General features: G+C 34.5%; 1 protein-coding gene across 1 annotated transcript in view; it reads right to left on the minus strand.

Annotated features, from left to right (window-relative positions):
* Dg (Dystroglycan) overlaps positions 1 to 19789 on the minus strand; it is a 105008-nt gene extending 85219 nt beyond the window's left edge. The window contains exons 1-2 of the mRNA XM_028318430.1: positions 19631 to 19789; positions 5209 to 5268 (exon numbers count right to left, since the gene is read on the minus strand). The gene's annotated coding sequence lies outside the window, so the exon portion shown is untranslated. The remainder of the gene's footprint in view (positions 1 to 5208; positions 5269 to 19630) is intronic.
* Positions 19790 to 20770: the final 981 nt, after the last annotated feature.

Below are 20770 nucleotides of genomic sequence, written 5' to 3' on the forward strand. Positions count from 1 at the left end.
AGTTTAGTAGATATCAATTTAATTTACGACCTAATTAAACTGACAAAAAGTCTAATTACAATTAATACTTTATTAATTACGATGTATGACGTAAATTTTACATTTTTGACGTTCAATGGAAAGTTTGTTACACAGATTTGCTTTTTTATCGTTACAAAACAACTTGAAATAACAATTCTATTCCTCCTTTCGCATTTTGTTAATACAGACTTGCCAATAAAGCCAATTAGCAAACGAGGTACAGTTCGATGTTCCACAATAAGTCGCCAAGACTCATTTTTATTTAGGTTCTTATGATAAGTCCGCGGGGACTTTCATCGGTTCAACGGCTGTATCGTTTTCCATTATTTCGTAGGAAGGGGCACGAGTTTTTTGGGGTTTTTGTTTACATACCCTGGAGAATTCCATGTCTAAATTGGAACAGACATATTTTTATTCTTTGTTAAGACGAATAAAGGATGTTCCAAAAATGGCACACCTGACTGACACAGAAGCGTCTCAGCAACTACAAACCTCTCAAATAAGCATACCATGTTTCTAGTAAATATCGCATAGTTTAGCTAAGGTTCCATGTCAGTCAGACGTGCCACCTTTGGGACAAACTGTATTTTTTTAAATAATTTGGTACTTACCTATTATAACAATAAAACTTAGTTATCGGCGTTTTGTTTTACCATTTATACATATTTCCTGGTAGATAGATCAAGACATTGATATTAAGATCTACGTTCGCGGATAGAATAAGCGAACGAACGTGATCAGACGCCCATGTCCATATCCGTTGCCGACACGTGGCGCCGCCTATAATGTTTAGCAAGCTCGGATTAACTATTTAAATATTTACTTTTACGCTAATAAATCTCAATTTTTTTTTCGTTTTCCACACGCCATTTATTTGTGAGAAGTAAATAATGAAGGCAGAAATTATACTTCGCATTTTGTTTCTGTAAAAAAGGAACGTTTGTAACAACGCGCCGGAATTTGTGAATCTGATTATTTTAAATGGGCTAGCAAAACGAAAGCCATAATAGGTCTGTGGGGGTCCTAAATTCGTAATCTTTATTTATTGACTTAGGCGTCGTGTCTGGGCCATTCAGATTTATTACCATGAAGAAAATCACGCTAAAGCTAAGTACTACCTTATTCAGATACGGCTTTCACTAATCATTTGCCATCTGAGTCTTCAATCAATTATGTGTATAAAGGCAAAGTTTCCTACTTGAGCTGTAAATCAAAATCAGGACGTAACTAACAAACAGGCAAACTTATACGTGATGCGAGCAAGAAATAACTAGGCAGAACGTAAATGGAAGTTGCTGAAGCTAACTGGCGGGAACTAGGGAAGTTTTTGTCCGTTAATCTAGAGGTTGGATGATTCAGGAGTTGTTGCGTGTTGGGAACTCACGGCCGTAGGCTTATTATGCTTTAGGGCAGGGTTCGAAAATATCCGATATTTATTATAAATATCAAAATATCGGATATTTATGATATATATCCGATATATATCAACTTTGATATATATCAATTTTGTATGAAAGCCATAGTGTTATTTTATTGTATTACTCATGAATACTATTGCATATGTGTTACATAAACATGTTTTTAATGTTAATAAAGTAAAAACATTTAATATCTTTGAAATATGGCAAAATCAACTAAAAAAATAAAAATCTTATGTCAAAAAGTACAAATACAGTAACAAATTTGAAAAGTTGATATATATCATCAAAACCGGCTTGATATATATCGGATATATATCCGATATATATCCGATATATATCTTGATATATATCCCTTGATATATATCCTCGAACCCTGCTTTAGGGACCCGTGCTTGAGCAGTAAAAACGATTTTTAGTCGAGTAAAATACTGAGAAAACAGCGGGTTTGGTGCACTTAGTAAAATGTCAAAGGTCCTTTAAAAAGTGTTCCTGTCATGGCACATGATAAATCAAAACGTATTACTTCTAATACGAAAACCGTATAGAAATACTGTTAACTACTAGTTAACTCAAACCTTCGCGTGGTTAGAGATTTGAACCCACGAAAGTTGGTTTAGTAGGCGGAGGTGGCACCAACGTACTCTAGTTGATAGCACATGGGAATTTGTAACCAACGCCCACCGCACAGCTGTCTGTAAATCGAAATCTAACCAAAAGGTTAAAAGATTAAGAGATATTAATCTTTTAGAAATAAATACTTTTAGACTTTACTAGATTTTTCCCGCGGCTTTAACCGCGTGAAATTTAGTTTATCACAGATCGTCGTAAATTATACCCTGTATGTTATTCTGGGTTCTAAACAAGACAGTCTAAAGTTTCATCAAAATCCGTTCAGTAATTTTTGCGTGAAAGAGTAACAAAAATCCAGACGTCCATACAAACTTTCGCATTTATAATATTAGTAGGAGTAGGATTTTAGTAGGCGTTAGCGGGAATTTTAGTAATACATATTTGTATTAAAACTTGTTTAAATAATAAATCTTCAACACACACTTGCCCGTTTTTTTACATAATGCGTCAATGTAGCTAACAAAAGGACATTAGTGTTCGCCGATATGGTCTAAACTGGGACGTGAGTGGTTCTAACATAATGCCTCAACTTGACCTCAAATTTCCTGTAGCATAATCAAGTATGGTTACATAATCATAAATCATGCTATTTTTGAAAGGAACATGAAAATGACATAATTATGTACCTATGTAGACTATGACATAGTTAGTTAGACACAGCCTTAGATAGTTAAGACAAAACAAAGTATTACATTAATGATCCTATAATTAGTCAGTAGCATGATTACATGGAAATACATAATTACACATACAATTTTGGAAATTATATCAATGCTGATGTTTTTGCTTGATATCATTTGTTTAGTAGTCTATTTTGTTAATAACTAAAGTTCCTGAACTTTAAGTTAAGTAAACCCTGAAAATACCACTTAGCGGTTTTACATATTCATAACCGAAGCAGTACAGAGATTTCAAGGAATCGTCAAGTCCATTAAAGTCCGATAAAAAGTGGGAACGGGAAAATTCGTTTCTCACAGTCCATTAGACACGTAACTGTAATCTTGAAATGTAGAGCGAATTCAACAGCAAGCTCTGAAATCTATCAGCACATGAAAACTTTGGCCACATAACGTTTCGATATTTCACAAATGACATCTAGGTTCATTCAGACGACAACACATAAAGCTACTGTTGGATGGATCCCATAGTAGTATTAGGTGCTATTTATTGCCAAAAATATGTTGTCTGATATGCTGTTGACTATACAATTTGAAAATTGCAAAAAAATGGCAAAAATATGTATAAAGGTAAACCAAATAAATTACAAAATATTTACACATGGGCCTTGTTCTGTCTTTCTCTACTTATTTTAATAGCATGACTTTTTCTATCTAGGATTACATTTTACACATGTTACAGGCGGAGCACTCGCTCCGAGTTACATGAGTATGTAGCTGTTTAAAAAGTAGAAGGGTTGTTTTTATAAGGCTCTTTTGGACATGCTGTTGTATTTGGACTGTGCTCACCATTCAAAGTTCGATAACGCGGGTAACAGCGTCTCAAGGTTTAGGTGTACCAACTTTCAGCCGACTTTGCAAGTTTTAAGGGAACTTATAGTTCGAGTTGCGAAATTTAAAGGCGCACGGAGTAGTTCAGCCCAAATTATTGGCGTAAAGTGCTTTCGAAGTTCGAAACGACAGTTCATTCTATATTGTCTCGTCACCCTCGAATGCAGATGGAGGGTGGCAGATACGTATTTATACGATTTATATTCAGCTTCAGTTAAATGAGTTTTCTCTCGCTCGTTTGGTGAAGATATCGTGAAGATTCCATTTTTATATCACCTTTTCACAGAAAGAAAGTGTCATACCCGTTTTCACCATCAATCCTTAATAAAATGTAAATAAGTTTTAAGTGAACCCCTATGAAAACAAAAAAGAACCATCACTTGAAAAAAAATCATAACCCTCCTTTTGCTTTGCCGTCGTAGTCGGGTAATTAATTAGGGATTGATGGTGAAAACGGGCATCAGTCTTTTCATTATACAATAGTAAACTTAGGATTAGGACCCAACTCATTACTTCGCATTATATTAATATTTGTAATTATCTAACTAATTAGAACAGTAGAATACATTATACCAGATTGCGATACTAAAATGGGTTTAGCTACACGCTATTTCCGGAAATTAAATTTCCATCTCTCGGTGCGTCGGCCCGTGTTTGATTTAGTTGCCGTCGTGCGGCGTGCTCTAATATTCGTTTAGGTACTAAATTTCAGAGAGCCTCAACCGACAATTGTTTTGAAGTCTAAAATTAGACTAAAGCCTAATATTGACGTTACAACTTTAGACTCTACGCTACATGCTAAAAGGTTTGATAAAATGTGAGCATTTTTGTCTTTTCAGTTCCTTACTGCATAACATTTTAAATATAAATGTTTTATTAAGAGTTTCTACAAACTGCCTGAATAGTGTAGACTAGAGCTTCCTTAGTAGAAGGTTTCTAGTAAAGATTAGTACATAATTCCAGTAAAAAAAGTCAAAATTTCTTTATTTGTTTAGACTAATAAATAGTTCTTACAAATCGTCATTTTGCTCTTAAGGAGCCTCTACATGTCTCATAATCTTTTTACCCTACCAGCGCTTCGAGACCAACATTTGGCAAGTGCTGAGAAGAAGCGCCGCAACAAACTCAGTCACCACTGTCTGCCGGTTAATAAGTAAGATACTATAAAAAGTAAGATACTGATATCTTACAACATGCGAATTTATTTAACAAATTCGGGAATACTACCAGTTCTCACAAGTCAATAAAACATGAAATAGATACTGGTAAGTATGAGGTTTTACAACCCTCCTGAGTGGAATGCTTAGAGAGGACCCAATGCTTCTAAGAGGGATGAGATCTGTTAATAATTTAACATAGCTCTTAGGGTGACTATCGACAGAGTACAAACGACGACGGCACTTCAAGCTAAACATAGTGGCTTCTTATTTCCTTAGTGATAGAGGCGATTTTTGCAAGAAAAATGTATAGTCTCATGTGTGCTTTTATCTGTACATTAAGATGGCTCGTCTTTTAATCAAAAGTTCGTAACATTAAATATTTTCTAGGGACAAGGGTGCCACCGCATCGTCAGATTTTAAGGACCCCTGGAAGAATGAAAATTGTTTGTACTAAAAAGTGTGACTTACCTTTTAAATGTTGTGTAAAGTTTTATACCTCAGGAACATTAGGATGTGCGTTGTATTGACCTGTAACAATGAGATTATTGTTAAAGATAGAGTAATAAGAATCATTCGAATCATCAGCTAAAACAGAAATTGGTGCAATCTTTTATTTCGATCATAGATATTGTATTAAACTCTACTATTGCGAAAAGCTCGTGTGTAGTAGGTACTTAGTCTCTGCTATTTATGTCTTCTTCCCCGAACAATAAAATTCAAGGCAAGAATAAACAGGCATCTACTAGACAGGTAAAGTACCACTCTAGATAACATCTACAATTTATATGAATTGCTGCATGAAACTCCTAAATGTATTTAAAACATATCTTTTGGCACATTTATTGCATATTTTTGGTGAATCCAACACTTGTTACCGATGGATGATCGCGTTAAAATACAACCGTTATAGAATCATATAAGTCTCTAAGATATATATCACCTCATTATAAAATTATTATGCACAGATTGATTCCCACTGTAACGGGGTTTCTACGTAAGTATGATTACCGCTATCCTCAATTACTTTAGCTTATTTATACCGATATGCTGACGTGAACGGACGCTTCTTACTCTATTGTATGTAAATGCCGGATTATGATGCGCTAGAGCACTTTGGAAGTATTTGAAGATGTATTTGCAAATTTTAACCTCACATCTGTTGGAAAATATCCATTGAATTATTTATCATTAGGTTTAAAATTGATTAAACTCATTATGTATAATTAGCATTGTTATTAAGTTAGTAAATTAATGATTATTTATTTTGTTGTACTATAACTCGAAACTCTGTGTTTTCCTTATACGATAAAATTACAAACATTTATTGTCAAATTATAATATGAAAAGCCTAACCAAACAATAGGATTAATCAATTGAGCAATTAATTAATGAAATTGTTAGCCGCCGGTTCAAATTATCGGGTTCATGTGACCGAACGGGAAATTAATTTCGTATTCATTTACCTGTAGTGTACACAGTATGAAGCAACAAATTACATATTAGGTTTGTATTTTATTATCAAATAAAGGAAATGTGAGTTGTTTGTGTACAGTATGGTGATTAAGGTACGTACCAACCTACCTACACATATTTATATTAACTTAAGAGTGTAAACTAGAAAATTAAAGCACTTTCGGTTGCGTTGAGACAACAAGTACCAACACAGCAGCCTTCGAGCTTTATTACAAGAGAATAAGGTTCAATATTTAACAAAAATATTCCTGTGCAAGCTGGCTTTTAACGAAGTTGCCTTAGATAATAAAATATATCCCCTGGGCTTAACTCACCTCCAGTAAACATTTAAAATTCCTATGAAAGTGTCGCAAAAATAAAACAGGTGAAAGCCGTTAAAAAGGCGAGATTTTAATAGTCTTGTTAACTAGGGAAAGTGTTATAAGTACATGGTTAACGTGTAATTTTATCAGGCAATTAAATGGTGTTAAATACATTCTATAATTATTGAAATAGGTTAATGAAATAATCTTTCAGTCAAAGAGTAAAGAACACCTTTGATATTCACGTTTGACCCTTCGACCGGCAATCGATTTGCTATTAAAAACTTATAGTAGACACGACACACGCAGTACTAGCAGTACTAGCACTGAGGACAGAATTTAAATAGACCTTGACTTGACGACAATCATCAACAAATGTAAAATAAGGTAGGTACACCTATTCAACAAATTAATCTATCGTCAATTAAATTATAAAGTATTTTATTTGAATTATGTAGCTTCTATGAATGAAGAGACAATTAACTCTCTAGGTCCAATATGTCTCTACATCAAAATTCATCAAAAATTGGTTGTGAAAACGTAACAAACAAGATAATTTCTCGTTTATAATATAGTAAGAGCAGAAGCATACATGTGCTTTCAAACAAATTTCCCGTATAATCTCATTTGTAAGCTTGCAAGACTCGCAAAATTCTTCCCCACTTTTCTCACATCAAGGGAAGTGCTTTTACGTTGGAGGTGCGAAGTCGAAGCGCTGCATGAGTTATGATTATAAATGATGCAGAAGGTCGAGGTAAAGAGCAGAATGCCTTAAGGAATAATAACACACAAATTCGCCGACATACAGCCCGACGATTTGGTGTCGGCGGCTTTATTTCAAAAGTATCATATCGACGACTTGTGGTCCGCCGACTTCGGAGTCATAACTTGCCCGCCGACACTCAAGAAATAGAACACACGTCACATTTCTACACGGTTTTGACAGTAATTTCCAAAAAAAGTTGCTGATGTTGCGTGATCAACAAAGTTTTCCAATTTGAACGAGATGTGAAATCGTCGTCTAAACTGCCGCCACAAAAGTCGACGACTCATGTCACCAGGTTGGGGGTTAGGTGTGTAGACTGTATTAGCTTATTGGATATAGCGCTGAGCTGCCTAGAGCCAACTCCGGTAATCTTACACATTACCCTGTAATCCCTTGAATATTCGATCGTGAACGCGTGACTCGAATAGATAGTTCAAAAATGTAATGCATTTTTTTTTTTAAATTATGAGTGATGGCAAAGGCATAAAGTTAAAAATATTCAAATCAGTAATGAATGAGATAGTGATCGCCATTAGGGATAAGAGGCCGGGGTTCATAATTGCGGCCCTCATTAGTCGGCGCGCTCAGCGAAATTAGACTATATTTACGATGGAATTCCTGGATGGGTATTATGACCTGATTCAATTTTGGTAAATGCGCGAGCTTTCGACGACGAATCGTTATGACGCTGTTATCGCCGTTTTGGCGACAGGGCAGGATTCATTTAAACGATTTCATTTGAATAGCTTTTAGGTAATGTGACGTCGTTTAGAGAAGTCCCGATTGAATCAATTCATGTGACTTACCGAACTAGAACGATATCGCGTAATAATAGACTTAACTAACATCACCAAGCAGTCCTACGTTTATTCATTAAAAATCGCATAAATAACCAAGCGCGCACCAAGCCTAACTTTCTTACAAAAAGAAAGACGAAAAATACACTCTCATGTGATGTAATTAACATTGAGGATACTCTCATCGTCGTGCCCACTTGCTCGACGCTATCTCGCGTATTTAGGCCGAGCCACCGTGTTGGCATAACATTATGAATAATCTAACTGGTGCAGAAAGCTCTGATAACAATCTTGGCATTCACACGGCTGGATTTTATCTAATCTCCTTCTCTGGCACGTACACACACTACCGAGATTAATAAAGGCGAGTTCAAACCATGTCATTCATTAGACTATGAGCGAGCGTTAGGGCAGATTGCTTTGCCATATTCCATTATTTAAGATTATTTACACCGCACCGATGATAGGCGATTTGTAGCTTTCTATCTGGACGCTGGTTTATGTAGAGACAGCAAATTATAAGCACAATGATAATGAGAAACGCGGTCTGATACTGGGGTTCTGGTCACAGCGAATAAGTGGTCGATGACTGATAAAATTCTATTNTTATCAGTCATGAAAGAGAGAGACATGAAACGTATGAAATAGAATCTGACAGATTCTATTTCATACGTTTCATGTCTCTCTCTTCAGTCGTCATTGTTGACAATTGTGACACATCCTCCAGTCGCCGGTTTGTCGAGAGCAATGTTGCTTAGGATACCAAACTGCTGTGTCACTTAGCTTAGCTTCGGACTCGGCCTTTAGTTTTTTATCCTCGATTTTACAAGTCACCCAGGATTTCACTATTTCTGTGAGCTAAGTGACTGAAGTATTAAAGGTCTTTTGAACAAGACTGATGTAAACACAGCCTATTAATGGAAGCACGCCCGTTATATCCAACGATTTAGCGCCTATTAGTTAGCTCCGGCCTCTTAAGCTTAAATTGCTAACTCAGCCTCGATTCGCAATTAGTATGGAAGGAACTATGGAACTCAAACAACGGTATCAGCTGAAAATGTAGTAACTATTCAATACGATCCGCCGACTGGAACAAAACGTTCGCATGCAAACTAATCAAAAAGTTTCCGTCAGCGTAATATTACTAGAACAACAAACACGAATTTTGCCGACCTCATTTTTTTGCGTATTCTGCGACACGCTACTATACATATTTTCAGAGTTAGTAGACAATTTGCATTGACATAAAAACAGTAACTCAACCTTTAGGTATACTACATTACGTAATCAGCTCCGAAAAGCTTAATAACAATATTGACATAACATCTAACTATCAGTTGGTAATGATTTCGGATGGGTTAGTCTAAAAATGTTGATGATGCCTTATAAGTGAAGATCGCACACCAACTGACTCATGCGCGCGTGTGGTCCGACCGCTAACGTTGTTTGTTTAAGGCCTTTTAAAATATCCTCACAATAACCAAAAACCTTGGCTGGTGATTTACAAGATGCTTGTATGGCATAAAAAGTGCCAATTAGCAGAAGGAGTGGGTGTTTACTTTTTTGTTATGCTTTTCAAAATTGCAGTTTGAAACTTTAAATAATCCTTCAGAGGGCACATGTTTAAATAAGAATGCTTTTGCAAAAGATCCACAACATACGAGTACGTTTACGTAAATATACGACACATATTTTATTATCACTATTCTTTTACTAATAAATGGCCGGCGCCAATTTTATGATTTTCAGTTATCGGTTTGTCAGTTATTAAGTAGGTTACCTATTTTAATTGTACGATTGTATATTACGATACTAAAAGAAATCATATTTTATAACGTACTCGTAGAGACATACCTACACAATTATGAAGGTTTCTCAGTTAACTTATTCTAAGCACAATAAAACGAGTTTTCTTTTAATTGTGTAGGCGTACTTACGTAATATGATACATGGTAACGAAGTACCTACTTAATTACGGTACTTATGGTATGATTTATTAAGTCTGAAAGCAAAGCAAGAAAACATGTGTTGGACAAACGCTAAATTTCTCTTGCCTTGAATGAATTACTTTGAACTTTTTACTTTATGTAAAGGAGTTCTTAAATAATGTAATTTTTTACTTTATTTTGCTACAGTTCAGAGCTACGACTGTAGGATTATTCAGTTAGGTTTTCTTGAAGATCTTAATAGTAATATCAGTTTTAACATACAATATTTACACTCATTTAACGAGAAAGTAGTAAAAGTACATATTATGTAAAAATACCATTCTCTTACATTTCCAAAACGAGTTGTATCTCGTAAACACAAAAGAATGAAAGTTATAATTATTTCAATTCTTTTAGACGTCTACACTGAAGCATTTAACACCAGAGAATAAGTAATTTTGGTGACATTTACACTTGTCTTAAGCAATATTGGAATTTTAGTACCTAGTTTTGAAATCAATTTAGGGTGCTTTGGTGCTGCTATCTACGAGTATACCTACTTACTTACACAAAAGCTGATGAATTTGGTTGTATGCGCTAATCTCAGGAACTAATAAACCGATCTGAAAGATTTTTTTTGTGTTGGACATGGCCCATCTTAGCTGGCGTTAGCTTCTGGCCTAGGAGGGCCGATGGTGTTAGATAGCCCATTTTTATCGAGAAAGGCTGTAGATAGGATTTAAACAATCACGCTACGAACAAGAGGGGCGGAGCAGCAATGAAGAGCTAGTCCAGTTATAAAACAGAATTGTTTTTAAATCTAAACGCGTGTGAAATTGTTTAAACATTGCCAATTTTCCAGCTTTAACCTTCCACTCGTTCAGAGAATACCACGGTCGACCCACTCGCACGAGCCAACAATTTTCCGGCAAGTAGGTATTTCAAAACGAATTAAATTATCTCATGGCGTTTTATTTGGTTAATTATATTTAAAACAAACGCTTTTAAGGCAGCTTTAAGTAATATGAATACATAATTTATTATAAACAACTTTTTAATGAAAACAGTGGTAGTTCTAACTGGAGTAAATATTTTTGTTACAATTTTTCCAGCCGGCTATGTAGTTGTAATAATAAAAGATTGAATTATCTTCTTTTGGTTCCAAAGGAAGATTGTTTTACTTAAAATTATGTTTTTTCCAGAATTAGTCCAGAAGCCACGTAGCTAGATCGTGACACCCAAAGTGGTCAAAAGTGGTAACAATTTGTAACAAAGAAGTGTTGTATTTTATTTATTTATTAAATTATGATAACTGACAACATACTTTAATTATGAGCTCAGCAATATCTAAACTGTAACCATAATTATAATAGTTTCTAAGAATCAAAAGTGCACGCAAGCCTTTCTCCACAATCTTCATCTTTAAACAATAAATTGGTTCTATTTTGGAGCACTATCAATATACGATCTGTGGTATCATATTGGATTTCCACGTGGCTTCTATGAATTCGTTTTATTAGATTGCCCTCGTTTCGAAATGTTCTAAACGTACGCCTGTTAACGTAAATATTATGCAGTATTTATTATCTTTCGTTACGTATTATAATATTTAAAGCCAAAGAATGGGTAATGTAGCATTATTAAAATGTTATCTAATACTTATATCAAAGCTCGAAAGTTTTGAGATGATTGGATGGATGTTTGTAGGTACATGTTCACACAATAACTACTGGATGACTTTGAATGAAACTGAAGTGTTAAAATAGCTTATAATACGTCTATGTTAATCACGTTTTAAAAAAAATATCAATAGATTCGGCGAATAAGTGACGTGTGCGATCGTATTACGTAAATCTTTCGATAAAATGTTGTGTTGATATCTTATAAAAAATTGTTGTACTTATTTATTAGTTTCAATTAATTCAGTAATGTATTTTTCTTTACACCTAAATTGTGTTTTCATTGATGATTTCAGAATTATAATTAAATGACCAGTTTAAATGTGAATTTATTACCTTTTTAAAACTTAAACTTCAGAATTAGTCTCCAAGTCGTAGCAATTAATTTAAATCAAATGCAATCAACTGAAGAGACAAGAAGAGTGGAATGCACTAGCTAGGGGGATTCATATGTGCGTGTACAGTCAGCCTCAGAAATATCCCACATACCTAATGTGAAAGACATTAACCAGTGAACTCTACATAAAGACAACTTAGTTGTTTGATTTTCATTTTAGCTTTCTTCAAAGCTGTACGACCACAGGAGAACATAAAAAACGTAAAAAGAAAACTTATAAATAAAGAGTATGGATGGTGTAATAAATGGTAACATTCCTAAAATAGTATCTTTACACATATTAATTCTGATAGTGACTGTACAAAAACTAACAAAACTGATTAATATCGTGTCAACTCGAGTCACATCTGTGCCTGCGCAATGACACATGATTTGTTTTTACACACGCATGTAATATCTCGACACGTTTATTACGTGCCAGTGTGTGGATTATCCTGATGACTTGTCGTGCGATGGGATCATATTCCAAATTTGAAAGATTTACTAGTTAGGGAGCTTGCTTTCTCCAAATATGTCAGTTGAGTAATCCCTTTAAAATGACGTACGCTGGATCTTGCGGTGATGCAATGTGTGATACCAGCTTAGGCTGAGTTACACTTCCTAACTTTAACAGTAACTATAGCGATAACCGGTGTTTTTTGTATGGAGTTCGACAGATTTGTGACTTTTGTTATTGTTAAAGTAAGATGGTGCAACCTAGCCTGTTAAATAACAGTTTTGGTTTTAAATTAAGAGTATAATACTATTTTTTACTTAAAACTTTTTTAAACAAAGTTTATGAAAAAAGCACACCTAATAGGTATCTAAAGTACCTAGCCCAATGTAATTTTTCGAGAATAAGTAGGAAGTTTTCAAAATATCACTTGTTTCACTATCGGTATAAGATAGTGGTGATATGGGTTATTTATTACTACGCATCTAAGTAGGTACGTAAGTATTTAACATACGAAATCGTGAGAAGCTATTTAAGTGATAGTAGGTACCTATTACCTTACCGGTTAATATGTAATTAACCGGTTTTTACTAATATTATAACAAAACATTTATAAATAAATAACACTGTTCTCGGTCCGTGTCCGTTACTTACATTAATTTGTTAGAAATAGTACGTAAATATGTAATCTATACTTATAAAAAATCTGTAGAGAGGTCAATTCTGTACATGAAATATATTTTCAAAATAACTATCAGGGGGTAATTAGTGATCGATACTGATGACAAAAATGCAATCAGTAAAATTTTTGTCTGTCTGTCTGTATGTTCCTTATAGAAACAAAAACTACTCGACGGATTTTAACGAAACTTGGTACAATTATTCTTCATACTCCTGGGCAGGTTATAGTACACTTAGGAATTCCCACGGGAGCGGGAATTATCGGGAAAATCCTTTTGTATGAAAAATCTAAACCGCTTAAGTTAGACGCTTGAAATTTGGCATGCAGGTACCTTAGTAAACTTAAAGCTTAGTTACAACAGGATATTGCAAAATTCCCATGGGAACGGGAGTTAGCGGGAAAAAACATTTGTATGAAAAAATCTAAACCGCGTAGGTAAGATAGATGAAGGGGGTAAAACGGGATCCACGCGTACGAAGTCGCGGGCGGCCGCTAGTAGTTAATAAACCAATCAATGACTGATGGCAACAAAGACTATAATTATTAGCAATGGGGTGGCAATGAATGTCGTAATTTGTGACAGATTTATTCAATACAGAATTCGCTTTCACGCATCATAATAATCACAAGACTGTAAATTCTCGGATCCATCATCTAATCAATGTGCCCATAAAACAATTTGATGCTTTGACAATCATTAATGATGTCCAATTAGACCGCATCAATAAACTCCACTTGACAAAATGTGCAGCTGATAGAAACCGTTAAATCGACCGATCAATAACTCTTATTTACAAATGGTGTTTTATCAAACTTGAATTTTAATACAAATTGATAAAACTCAAATTCCTATGTTAACTCAATGTCAGTTAGGCATTGATACTCCATCATCGAAATTTTATTTCATACTGATGAGGTTATTGGCTATCAAGATTGGATCGAGTTTCAGATAATGCCCATTTTATCCCCCTTTTTAACTCAGGCTCATGAGACCGGAATTTTAAATTAAATATATCACAATCTTCAATAAAAACGAGTGAAATGATAATCTCTCTCATTATTTTTAGTGTTTATGAGTTATCTTGTTTTGACTGGTTTTAGTGTTATTACATAAGTAGTAATGTTGCTTTCGGCATGTGCTAGAAATCAGACAAGCTGGTCGCAGCGTGGGCGGAGGCAGTGGGCTTGCTGTCATAGATCAAAGGGTTTCTGAAATATTGTTTTATGCCTATAAATTCCACGACAAGTAATAGTGACGAAACATTATTATATTATCACTGTTTGAATACAATTATTTACTTAAGATTATGACTATATTTACTTCAAAGCTGTACAATCTAATTAAGACGAGACCTTTGTCTTTTAAATCAAATTAATCTCACTCTTTTTTCAGTCTCAACTGAGCCAAAACGTTTGCAAGAAGGGAGAAATCTAGGATTAATAGCCGCGAAAACTAATTAGTAGATACGGTTCAAAATGTGGAGAAAAATATGTCCCAAAGAATCGAATATTACGACTGCAAGTAGGCATTTCATTCTATGAAAAATTTGTTGACTCTATGTCTGCTCTGTTTTGAATAGTTATAATCTATGATAGTTGCAAGCGCAGTCGGCTTATCCGGAACCCTTACAAGGTTCATTGCACTCATTGTCACTCGTTGAAGATAAGTTAATGTGAGAAAATACACATTCTCCAAATACAGTTATGATAACTTGTCTGGTCTACTAATGATGAATAATGGTGTTTTCGTTGTTTGTCCTAAGGAGATACTAATTGAAGGACAGTAGGTTGAAGGTTAAATGGAAGTAATGTGTACCTACTTTAAAAGAAATGCTATGATGAAGCCACGAAAGAAAGGGAAATGACTGTGTGTGGAATACCAATCGGTGCTAGAGATAATTTGTCTGTTCCGATATATCTGTAAAATCAACGAAAGAAGAATCGGAATCCCGATTTTTTTCCGATTAGTCGTCGTGATAGGGAAAAGGCGTAAACAACTTCATTATCTCGTACTGAAAATTGGGCTCGTCCCAATTAATGACCAGTAATCGACCCGACCAATCCCACTTCATATTGTCGCCGACCGTTGCGGCCAATAGTGATTAATGCGGGCCTAGATGTGTCCGCCGATCCATTATGAATTAGGGTCATCTGCTGGTTGTTGCATCAGGCAATTGTGTATGGTAGATGTGGTACATTGGACAAATGGGACAATTTATTATTTTTGAATGTAAGTGGGCTCGATTTATGGGATAAAGGCATCTGTTAACATACATGTCCCTTAACCGTGCAATACTTTAGGAACATTACAGTGAATGCGTGACGTAGGTACCCATGTGTTTAACGTCTTTTGTTTTATCTTAATTATTTTTCCAAATAAATTGATTAACATGAATTAATGCGACAAACTTTTGGTTTAGTTTTAGACAGATACCTACCAAAATACCTAGATTCAGATTCAGCACCTAAAGAATAAACAAACCCTTGATAACAAAAATATTTTACTGGTTAGTTAAATACACCGGGGTCGACCAATACGTTCAATGGAGTTTAGTAGACTATTTTCGTATTGAAGGAAAAATAGGCGATGCCTATCTAACAAATGTGTGGACGGTGGGCTGCGCAATCACCTTTTTCCCTTATGTGAGAATTTTTTGTTTATGTTGGGAGATTATTTAGGTTGGGAGGTGGTACCTTCCAAGTAGGTACTTCGTTACAAATGGTTTGCTTATTTTTCTTGTTTACACAGCCGTTGATGTTTGAGTTAGGTTAGAAAATACAATCACTATAAAAGTAAAAGTAACGCTATTTTTCCCAAATATTATTTACACTTCAGACCTACAAAAGGTCAGGTTTTGGGTAATAAATAAGAGGAACATCTAAAAATACATCTTAAAAATAATCTACACAGATTAACGTTAACAGAACATCAACTGATCGTTGATCAAACGTCAATACTGGCAGATGATGACACACATTGTGAATCAGGTTCGGAACGGTTCCCTTTGAACAGTTTCCATCAGGCATTGCGGCCATCGCACTTTGGCGCCGAAAACAAAAACAAAAAACGAGCTTTTTATCAATCGACGGCGAGTTTGTTCATCGTTAGCAACTTTTTGTTACTTTTTTCAAATATCGAACATTTTTTTCGTCCAGCAGTTTTCGTATTCGATATCAATTAAAATTTTCTGTAATAAATTGCTGTAATATTGAATAGACCAATCGATCACAATCGAATGACGCATGAGTACACTTTCGCTGAGTTACTGCAATCTGATGCAAAAAGTAAGTCAACAAAAAGTGACGCCGTTACTCAACACTCTTGTCAGCAAAAAACAGTATCAATGTCCTTTAGACAGCAGTACACCCATTTAGTTTTTAATTTGAATCAGTAAAATGACACTTGAGCTATCACTTTCTGCGGTTCCTATTGTTAACTACTTTAGTTCACTTCTTTTTATTTAGTTTTCTTCTATCGCTGTGGACCTTGGCTACATGATTGTGTGTGATCTGTTTTTATTAAGTAGTAGGTAGGTACAAAAAATAACTTAATCCCTGAAGACGTCATGGATGAGAAAATAAAGTTCTTCGACCTACTATGATGAAATGAAAAGCATTAAGATCATGTGCCCTTCATTGAACATTTCCAATCAATACAGGTAATTTATTTGAAACCTTTTCAAGCAACAAATTGAGTAAACGTGTTGCAAGTTGCAACTTTGTAAGGCATTGAAAGGCTCCAATGTAATTATTAAGCAAGGAGTCCTAAATATGTAAATGAAAAAAGTGGGTCAAGCTGCTTTCGAGAATCGAGACGAAAGCCAGACGCACAAGCCGATCGAGACTGGTGTAGGGTTGCCATGTGGAAATATGAGAGCCCGCCAAAAAAGGAAGACATTCGGAAGAGTTTCGACAATCAAAACCGAAGCACGATGATCACGATCTGTTTTTTTTTCCATTCCAAAAATTCGTAGTCCCAAAGGATGGTAACCCTAATCTCGTGGTCTGTCGCCCAATCGATGGACCCTTTTCATTTCATCATGGCTCGGGATCTCGGTGGGGCAATTTTTGTAACTTAGGTTACTTCGAGGTTCATATCAAAAGATAAGGACTTCGAAAAGAGAGTGTACCTTTTTGGGAATCGTGGTTTTATTTAAGCAAAAATAATTTATTAGGTTTATTCGACATAACATAATTAGGTACCTAGGTCAAGTTTTAAGTATCGTGTAATATTACACACGGTCGGTGCTTCGCCAGTTCTGTTACTTGAACTTGGCTGGACACGCTACCGCGTGTCTAGATTTTACTTCTGTGTTTGATAGTAGGACTAGGTCTAAAGAAATACGCACATAAGTAGGTACCTACATAACTGTTGAATTACAAATTATGCCATGACTTCACACTCATATTAACTACCTATTTACTGTGCAGGAAGTGTGCAGGTAAAATTTGTGGAAGTCAATAATATGGTGTAATTAAACAAACAGGTAAAGTAGGATGAATGTAATAAATTAATATTACTTACGACGCAATGATTACCTACCTACTAGGTAGAGCAACGTTTTATAAAACTCGCCTAGTAGACAAGCGCGTGTTATAGGCGATAGCCCCATAAATATAATACCTACCTACTTAATTACTTGAGTAGGTATAAGATAGAAAAGCGGGAGATTATAAGGAAAGCGGACCTCGATCAGCGAGAAAAGTCAGAAAATAAGTTTAGAATTCCTTAAATAGGGTCTTTAAAGGCAATTTTACCTTATATGGAGAAAAAAGAAAAAAAGACTGGAGGTTACGAAAAAATACCTTTAAAAAAAATTCTAAGTAAACTTTATCATAGGAAAAGATAAAAAATAATACTGTTAGAACTTATGAGAAATTAAAAAAAAATACAAAAGTAAGTACCTAGTAAGTTGGTACCTATCTACATTGTTTTAAAAACGAATACAATATGATTAGCAACAGTATTGCTAGGTGTGACCCATTTTCGTGCACTGACATTTATACATTTGTGCCAACACATGGCAAATAATAAATTCTCCTCGGAATCGTTTATTTCAGGTGGTGTCGTCGACCTCGAATGAATCATGGATACAATAATAGCTTACAGTTACGCTATTGCTGCATAACACCATCCTTTATATGACACTGGCATAGGAACTACATGTATGGAAGTGATAGTATTTACTTACCTTTACCTGTTAAGTCAGATTGCATGATAGTACACCTATGCTAGCTATATATAAATATAATTATAAAAAAGACCAAAGTAAAGTTTTTTTTCTTTTTAAAAAATAGGAATCAATGGTACCTACTTACTTACCATTGAATATGTAAAGACATTATACCTAATATTATAACCCATAACATTGTCCAAAAATATAAAAATATTAATAACATTAAATCCCAAAGCAACAATAAAATAATTATTATAAAAAAAGCTAGGTTTCTATAAGCTACAAATCAAATATAGTTCATAATTCATAAATCAGATGCATGCAGTCCTATGACTTTAATTTATTTTGTAGGAATATTCCTACAAAATAAAAATAAAGTCATAGGACTGCATGCATCTATCATGCATACATCTATCCTATATGTAAATTAATTACACATACTTATTATTTTTTCTATTGACTCCGCTTACTCATGCATGACCATAATTTTTTTAATCTAATCATTAATTAGGAAAAATAAGACTAAAATTAAGTGGAATCGAATAATGTAAAAACTAAAATTCTAACGAAAAAATAGTAATCCTTGCCTTGTAGATAAGAGCTAGAGGTCCTGGTATCTTTTGACCGCAGCTTGGCCTATGATATCACCATCATGAGTCAGGGGCTAAATACATGGATTTTATTAAATTTTTAAAAGTAAAACAATGTCTAAGTGCCTGTAATAATGAAATAGATTTTACTGTAATTATAAAAAGTTTTACTTACTAATGAGTACCTAGGTAAACACTGCCCCAGGGTTAAGTGTTAGAACCATTGGATAAGAAGTGCAGGCAATTTAGTTAAGCTTTTGCAGTAAGCATCTAATTTTTTCAATAAGATTGCTCTTGAACTGATAAATAAAGTTTATTTTTACCTAGATTGCTCTAAAAAAATTGTATTTTATCATGTTCTAAAACCAAACTATGTCAATATGAAAAGTCAGCTGATGCCTCAAATCATGGCTTCAAAATGCTACGTTTACCTGTGTTTACACAGAACTGATAATAAACATGTTCAATCAGATCGAAGGAAACACGTTTCTTTTAGGAGTTTATCAAGAATACGTATAATTACAGTGATTTCTGAAATAGTTTCCAAGTTAGCAAGTTATAAGATAGATAATTTCACTTGAACACTCATCACATTTGTGTTCATCTGGCTTGAAAGATTCGCACGATGTAAAGTTATGACATTAATGAAGTGAAATGAGAACTTACCCCAAACTTCTTATCAGCTCTAACTTAGAAGATAAATAATAAGAAATTAAATGAGTTTTAATTTATAAACAAAACACTACACTTAACACACACAACACTATTCATTCCCTGAATCCACAGTCCACTCCTCACCACGAACCCTGCGCTGCGAAGCGAGGCGAAGGCCGGTCGAGCCAAAATGTGTATAAGAGAGCGCGATGGAAGCGCCCCTAACCAAAAAAATCTGAAACTTTGAGCGAGCCACTCCCTGACGTATTAATTGATATGGCAACACATTAAGTTTTGTCTGTGGTCAAAGCATTGTCTGAGTTCTGAATTTTGTTGAGTAGTGACATCTATTGATGAGTAGTTGAACATTTTTCATAACAGTTTTAGCGACATCTAGAGGTTAGTAGAATAGTTACAAATAGCCTGACTGCTTAGTAAGTGTTAACTTTTATAAATAATAGATGGCGTTTTTTACAAGTTTTAAATGCAAATAAGGAGGTTGCAAGATAGCGACATCTAGTGGTGAGTAGAATAGTTACTTACAACCTAACTGTTTAGTAGATGTTAACATTTAGAAATAATAGATGGCGCTTTTTGAAAGTTTTAAATGCAAATAAGGAAGTCGAAGTTTAGCGACATCTAGTGGTGAATAGAATAGTTACAAACAGCCTGACTGCTTAGTAAGTGTTAACTTTTAGAAATAATAGATGGCGCTTTTTGCTAATTTTAAATGCAAATAAGGTCGAAATTTAGCGACATCTAGTAGGGAGTAGAATAGTTACATACAGCCTGACTGGTTAGTAGGTGCCAATTGTTATAAATAATAGATGGCGTTTTTTACAAGTTCAAATAAAAATAGGGTTCCCCGTACTATCACAATAAATAGAATATTGAACACCCTTAATGGGTGTTTGTGAATGTTTTATTTTTTCTAATCATAAAATAATATAATCTTTACTGTGTTAAAATAAATGACACAAAAATATTGCGCAATTGTTAAGTATAATTATGAATACATAAAATATGAATTCTATATGAATAAATATAAAATAGGGTCAGATGTTCAACAATGAAACAATTGTACACAATAAAACACTGCAATATTTCTTAAATGCTGCGTTGCCATATCGTGCACTATATCGCGTAAGGATA

This window comes from Ostrinia furnacalis, unplaced genomic scaffold (assembly GCF_004193835.3).
Source record: "Ostrinia furnacalis isolate ACB-3 unplaced genomic scaffold, ASM419383v2 OfSCF6844, whole genome shotgun sequence".
NCBI classification, from domain to species: Eukaryota; Metazoa; Arthropoda; class Insecta; order Lepidoptera; family Crambidae; genus Ostrinia; species Ostrinia furnacalis.